This window comes from Gavialis gangeticus, unplaced genomic scaffold, assembly GCF_001723915.1.
Source record: "Gavialis gangeticus isolate Ggan-Ray unplaced genomic scaffold, GavGan_comp1, whole genome shotgun sequence".
In the NCBI taxonomy this organism is placed as follows: Eukaryota; Metazoa; Chordata; order Crocodylia; family Gavialidae; genus Gavialis; species Gavialis gangeticus.
In genome coordinates this window covers 11,598,226-11,605,823 of record NW_017728996.1, presented here as the reverse complement: position 1 = coordinate 11,605,823, position 7,598 = coordinate 11,598,226, and the positions used below count along the sequence as shown (strand labels likewise).

Sequence of the window (7,598 nt, the reverse complement as noted above, 5' to 3'; positions counted from 1 at the left end):
TGCGTTAATCTAACTGGAAAACCACCTTCCCTTTTTTTTTTTTTTTTGGTCTTTTTTTAGAGGAATAAAAGCCCCAAGAAGGAAATGAAAGCATTTGGGTTCAGCCATTAGTAATTTTCTGCTTAGTATTTGAAAAATTGCTTATTTTAATTGCTTCATAGAAGAGAAAGATATCAAAGCTAACGTTCTTTCTTTCCAAACTTTATAATTATTTCTCTCGGACTCTTATTTGAAATGGCTTGAAAGTATTTGCATTGAAATGTAGATTTCTTCTCTTTCAAATGCACTTTTATTCCCCAGTGTTTCTTTTCCTTTCTTTTGGCTACTCTTTCTAATATCTATGACAGCAATACCTGGACTCAGCCTCCAGAAAGAATAGCAAAGAGGCGTATGTTTGTAAAGTACTTAGTATCATAAGCACACACCCACCTGCTACTTAAATGCATCATCTCTCAAACAAGCTATAAGGACTACAATAAAAATCATCATTCCTGATTCTTATACTGTGCTCTTCATCTGAAGATCGCAAACCCCTTTGCAAAGGAAGCAGGTATCATTAATGCCGTTTTTGTAGGACTGGAGGCTAAGGCAGAGAGAAAAAGTTGTCCAAAATCAAAAACAGAGTCAGAAAGCTCAGGTCTTCTGTGCTCTATCTACGAGTAATCCTGTCTTCCACACTGCCTTCCTTAAATTGACAGTTTTAGCATAACACCTGGGTACCAGCCAGTTAATAAAGAGACAAGGCCAGAAACTCAGGTAATATAAAAAGTCATAGTTCCACTAAAGTTAACAGAGCTATGTCCATTTGTACTGTTCCTATTATAAGTTACTATATCTATTGCCAAGTGTTTCAGCACCCTGTTCTTTATTTTTATGGTGCCCTGTATAAGACAAAGGCAGTCCCTGCCCTAGAAACCCAATAGCTCTGTGCTGGTATAAAGAGGTGCCAAGGTGGGATTTTCAAGAGCTTGGAAGTGTGAGCAGTATTGACATCAATGAGACAAGTGTAGGCACAAAGATTAATGATAACCATGACCTTAGGAATTGCATGTACTCACCAGCCTGATGGAAGAGTTACATGTGCTCTTCTAATCTGGACTCTTCTTCAGTTATCTGAACCTACACATAAAGAGAACAGATGAATTAAACAGTGGCTCTACAGCACAGAAGAGTAGAAAGACTCTCCATGAAACCCCAAGCACAAAGGGTTGAAATGTTTAGCTGAGGAAGCCACAATATTTCTGGCTTGGAATCTATTACTGGCTTTCTCTTCAGTTGCATCCATATAGCTCCCATATACAGGGGCCCATTTACCACATTCAAATCTCCAAGAGCATCCCTATTTGGCATACTTACCTGACCCACAAGCAACTTGCTCACCTCAAGCAACTGGTTCATTAGACTGCCTACAAGAGATGTGCTAAATGCCCCCCAAATGATATGCCTCATCTAAAAAATATTTGATATTAAAATGACACAAGCTAGGCAGGAAATCAAATGAGATGATCATTAATGGTCTCTTATTGCCTTAAAATCTGGGACACGCTTAACTTGAATCCATGGGGAACCATGCTATCCCCATTTCACTATAGGTTTCGTGTTCAGAACGGACTTCGTGTCTCACAACCCAAACTCCTAACGCCTATTGTGCATCTTTGCCTGGTCTTGGTACCCAAACCACAAGAACCATCTCTGTGTTTGCACCCTAGGTTCATTTCAAAGATTTATGAACTTTAGCAAACAATTCAATATACCTAGTCTGAGCTGGGGGTTGTGATGAAATGTGGAGCCCCGTAAGTTTTATGTAGTATGCAGTTGTTTCAGTCCGTACCAGTTCTGTAGCTTGACCCTTGTTGAACAGAAACATCAGGTTACTGGGAGAGCACAAAGTCCTGGAGTCCTATTGGACTCAGCAATAATCCTGAATACCAGCACACCTATAGTTTTCCAGGAAAATTTTACTATTTCTTCTTAGAGTAGAATCTGACCACAGTGATCCATGTGTTCATTACTTTTAGGGTGGGCCTTTTTAAACCACATTACCTGAGGCTGATAGTGGAGGCTATGAAGAAATCTGTTTCTTGCACAATGCAGCAAGTCCCTTCCTAAGGAAGACTCTCAAGGGAGGCGGCTGGACTAGATGACTTCATGTGGTCCCTTGCCACCCTATTTCCCTATGACGCTGAGCCCAAGTAAGAGCGTTCTAAGTATGCACAGTCTTGACACAAGCCTTTTTGTGAAAATCAAAGACAAGGAACGAGTACACCAAAAATGAGAGAGAGGGTGAAGAACCAGTATGCAGGCCTGCCTAAACTCATGGTGACAAAGTCTCTACAGATTTCTTCTCACAAAATTAGTCCGTTTTGCACTTGGATGCTGTAGTTCTGGATGCCACATCTGATATGGATTATCTTACTACCACCGAACATAACACGCCCGTACTTACCTTTTCAGTGTCTTCAGAGATTATTCTGGGGAGCCAGGAGAAGGCAGAATGATTGGAAGCTTCTCAGCAAATGTTTTCACATCGTGCTGGCCAGACTGCCGGGAATGCAGTAGACTTTCAACCCTGAGCTCAGTCAGAGTGGGTCCGAGCCCTGGTGCATATTTGTTGACATCTCTACGCGTAAAAGGTGTCTTTTTCTGGGCATTATCTGGAGACACACAAAGTAAAATTTGAGACTCTCAATGGGAATATTTAGATGGGTAAAGAATGACTATTGTGGCTAAGAGGAGAGCACATTATTTGATTTCCAGTAGTACAGCTTCAGAGTATGAAATAAATCAAAACTCCCTTGTAAACTTAGTTCAAAGTAGCAGTACTAATGCCAAGCACAGCAGCCCAGGTTATGAAGCCTTACTCACATAGGGGGCATCTACACATTCATTAGTATGCCATGGTTACAGATACTATCTTAATGCGCCGTAATTGGCACTACATCACATTAGTCCCAGTGCCCGATGTTTTGGTGACACTAATTCTACTGCCCATTAGCACAGGTTTTGCCCGCTGCACTAATGCACAGTAGAATTAGTCTACTGCACTCAAAGCATCTCATGTAGATGCACCCTTTGAGTCATTCATTTACCCCCAGCCAATTCCCATGTGAAACTAATATAAAAAATCCAGTACCACATATTACCTGAGCTCCCCACTACTTCCTTGATGTCAGTGGGATTGCCAAAGTGTTAGATAACCCAATATAACAAAAGAGTAGCCAAACTACTCCAATAAGTACTAGAGAGATGCTGTTGCAGACACATATTCAGTCCATATCATCCTGTTGTGTTATTTTTGCATCTTGTTATATTTTAAGAGCCTAAAATATTCAAATAAAATGTAGGGAAATGTTTCAGTACACTGTAAAATACAAACAGTGTCAAAAAATTACCCAAGGCATCAGAAAGTACAACTAGCATAACTAATGTGTGCCTCATGAGTGAAATGCTAAGTCTCAAAGGGCCGAACTGGTAAAATAATCTGATATATAAGGATGCAGCAGTTGCTATGGCAGCCATTTATGCTTTATTCAATAGAATAAGTGGTCAAGTGAAGCGCTCTGACTGGGTTGGCGATTCCGGTAGGACTTTGCATTGTGGGAAATCCAAATGGAACATGAACCCACTTACTCGGAAATCGTGTTTTTTGCTTTACTCATATCAACATCTGGGGCTTGTTTCTTCAGCTTATTCTGCTTAATATGAGAGTGAAAACTGATATCACCACCATCACTGATGTGATAGTAAACTAGTGCCATAAGCACAAATTAAAACAATACTGAAGAATACGGCAAAAGGATGCGCGTGCTTGCTCTTGCATGCTTGCTCGCTCACTGATTTGTCTTTCTCGCTCTCATATTCTGGTTTATTTCTGATGTGTCTGTCACTCTTGGCATCGAAGCAGAACTAAAAGGAAAAGGAGATGTCATGTATTAAACGGATGCATTTGTGTTTATTTGGTATATACAAATTTGCTTTCAATGATATAATATAACACCCACTGTATTTATAATTCAATTGAAAACTGTAGAACCTGACAGGCAGTAGTGTCTGGTGCAGATAAGGCCCAGGCCTGGGATTTACCAACACAGAGATTTTTGCCACCACTTTGCTACTGACCTCCTGTGTGTAATCACGGATAAATCACTTCCAGTCTGTTTTTCCTCCTGTTACTTGTCTACCTTTTGTCTTTGGGCTTAGGGCAAAGACTCTTTCTCTGTGCAGGGCCAGACCAAATGGAGGCCTGATCTTACTTGGGTCCTCTGTGTGCTACTGGATGATGACTGCTAAAAAAACCGAAGGATGAATAATGAATGCCTTACCATGATCCTTACCTTCTAGTCTTTCATTTTTCTGTTTGATGGATGGTTCGTTCCTGTCCTTTGGCTACAGGTGGGAAATTGGGCAGTAAGAACCAGCACTTCATGGGCTGAAAGTGGAAAGCAAGAGGACTTGTGATTGCTCAGATAGTGTTATCACAGCACTGTTATAAAAGCACCCTACAAATAGCACATGCAGATACCAAAGTGAATCTCACAACCCAGTCAGAAATAGCAAGGAAGAAAATGGAAGGGGAGGCTACTGACTGAGTCTAAAAATATTGGTTCATTCAAGCAGGACTTTCACCAGTTAATTTGGGGCAGTGTTGTCTTGTGAGATTACACTATGTTTTATCCTCCACCCACATCTTCAGAAATAAAGAGGAACCGTCAACACCTTTTATTGTCGTCTTGGAATCCTCCATGTCCACAGGTACTGTTTCTAGATTTTGTCATGTTAGCCCTAGATCTACTCATGGTAAGGCCTGATTTTGCATATTTAGACAGGGATAATATCCGCTTTGAAAGGTGTGTTATTTTCCAGAATCATGTCTTGTTAAATGTCTGAGGCATAGACATCGGGTCTCACTCACGTGTGCGCATGCACACACACAGAAAACATTGGACATCGTTCCGTTGTGTCTCCACATCTCTCCCTCCCAACAGACGGTATGATGCAAGAGTGCTTCGCCCTAAGAACGAGATCTGGTGGCTCTCTGTAGAATATTGTATTAAGAACAAAATACACCAACAAGAGACTTGCACATTTGCAGGATTTTCCCTAAACATTGAGAAGCAGAAACAAAACATAGTACCCAAAGAAGTAAATCATTTAAATTGACTGCTCTCATCTCCTGCTGGCACTTCATCCCATTCAGAAAACTGACCGCAAGAGATTTTCTTTGCCTAAGTGGCAAACCTGGGTGTCGCACAACTGCAGACCCTTCCTCTGACTACGTGAGGTGTCACCTTAGCAAGATTTGGGATGGTGGGAAGTTGCGCATCCAGAGCATATTGCACTTAAATTACTATGCTTGCTCTACAGCTGCTCCTAGGAGCTGACCAATTCTTAGCTTCAGCCAGGATCAGGGAGAATAAAGATATGGCACAGAGTTGGCTTCCTTTCTCACTGAGGAAATGCACCATGCATATTTTCACCAAATGCACGGAAAATCTGCAGAATTTGTCTTCTAAGGGGCACATCTATACGAGATGCTAGCAAAGCGCTAGCATCGTAGCAAAGCACTACAGCGGTGTAACATCGGCAGGCACAGCTTTGTCGCCGTAGTGAGACACCCCCTCACTATAGCACATTGCTACGGTGACATAGTGACTAAAGAAAGTACTAAATGACGGCGCAGTAACAACGGTGCCATAGAGGCATGCATAGATGCGCCATACAGGGGTAAAATGGCAGAGCAACTAAAGTGTTTTACTACCGTTCTGGAAGGTGTAAATTTGAGCCTTACTTGGACTCATGCAATGGCTGCCCCCAGTTGTGAGTAGGCACCTTGTCATCATCTCCAAACATTGACTTTTTTTATTATTTCTGTTCTACAGTCCTAAATACAAGATGCTCACAAACAGGAGGAGGTGCTCCACGTAAGATCCATTCCTGCCTCACTGCATCCCCAAGCAGCTTTATGTGGCACAAGCAGAAAAAGTGGCTGCAGCTTGCACATCACCTGCTTTCCCCTGCCTCCAAAGCACTGAGCTTGTTTAGGAAATGGGACAGCTCTTCAACTGCACTGTTTTTCAGGTACGAGGCAGAATGCACTTCAGTTGTTCACTTCAGCCTGGAAAAATGGGTATGGTATACCATGCACAGCCCCTTTGTAGCTATTAGAGCACCTCGCTAATTATAATTCACTGGTTAGCTGCACTCTTAGGGTTTGCATGCTCTACAGCTATGCCTCCTTGAGGAGATGTGAGAGAACAGAATAGTGCAGGGCAGGGAACGCCAAAGGTAATGTAATGGATGTTGTTGGGGATTTTTTAATTATCGCAAAAGCGTACTGGCCCTTAAGAGTCCTAGAGCAGCCATTGCAACAGTGCAGCAGCCAGCGTCAGTGTTGCCTGAAGACACCTGCCACAATAAGCATTCACAATTGCAGATGATTCCTCTCTCTCTCTCTTTAACTCCTTGATTACTTCTGGCTGGCAGCACTGCTTTATTTAATGCAATGTCTGTTCAAGGGGATGGGATAGCCCAAAAGATTTGTAATGCGTAGACATATATAGTGTCTTTCATCTCTAGTTAATGAATCCAAATCCAACCCCATTTAGTGAGTGACCAAAAGACATTACCATCTAGGGGCTGGTTAACGATATGCCCAAAATGACTTGCGTCATCTCTGTTGGTTGCTAATAGACAAATATCAACTTCACCACAACAATGGTTACGGCGCTTATCACCTAATGTGATATTCATAAAAGAGAGGCCAAGGATAGAGACACCATGAAGATTCAACTCCATTCTTATAGATAGAGGAGGGTCTCATTAGCTTTAGGTTTGAGGTATACCAGTGAAGAAGCTGACAGTGCTGCAGACTAGCCAGCCCCTCATTTTTTTGAAACTTGAATTCAGAAATACTTGACCTTGCATGGCTGATATTTGTCTCTTAAATGAAAGAGAAATGGGCTCACCTCTGGATGCATTGAGGAACAAGAGGCAGTGGCGCCAAGGAAATGCCCACTTGCTATGAACTTTGCAGATGCTTAAAAAGAGCCTTACCATCAGAGGTACTGTCAAGCCCAGCAAATCTCCACAGTGAGATCATCCAGCACTGACAGAGTTAATATTTAGGAAAGACTTAGCTGGAAGGCATCTCTTTAGCTGCTGATCTGGAATACACTGCCTTGGCTATTAAAATAGCTACATTTGGTAGGGTTGCAGGTCAGGGGCAACTCACTCCCCTATCCACCCTTGCAGTCTGACCTGTGCACTGCTCTTTTTCAGGTCAGACCTTTAACATCAGGAACCTGTTAGCAGAAAGATGAATCATTTTTCAAGCTGTTTCAATTCTGGGGGTTAACTTGCGGGGCAGGGGCAGATAAACCTTTGTTGAATGAAAAATAAACTGCCCCTAAATCTGAACAGGCTCATTCCAGCCTTTGAGTCCCAGCCAAAACTTCAACAAGCTTGTGCTTGCCCACAATGGTAATAGCTGCCACAATCAAATTCTAGCCATTCTTTGCAGCTCTCATGATAACATTGTCATTGTCAACCGTTAGTTACTGTTTAATCCATAATATCATGATAAATGGTATTAAATCTGT

At 42.0% G+C, this 7,598-nt stretch overlaps 1 long non-coding RNA gene across 7 annotated transcripts in view; it reads right to left on the bottom strand.

Annotated features, from left to right (window-relative positions):
* Nucleotides 1-7,598, bottom strand: part of LOC109288481 — a 61,852-nt gene that overhangs the window by 19,412 nt on the left and 34,842 nt on the right. For 5 of the 7 annotated variants that reach the window (XR_002095149.1, XR_002095151.1, XR_002095153.1 and 2 more), the window contains 4 exons: nucleotides 4,335-4,429; nucleotides 3,631-3,906; nucleotides 2,447-2,654; nucleotides 1,059-1,119 (listed from right to left, as the gene is read on the bottom strand). This is a non-coding gene — a long non-coding RNA (uncharacterized LOC109288481). Of the gene's footprint in view, nucleotides 1-1,058; nucleotides 1,120-2,446; nucleotides 2,655-3,630; nucleotides 3,907-4,119; nucleotides 4,287-4,334; nucleotides 4,430-7,598 lie in introns of all 7 variants that reach the window. The other 2 variants (XR_002095148.1, XR_002095150.1) reach the window with 2 other exon arrangements.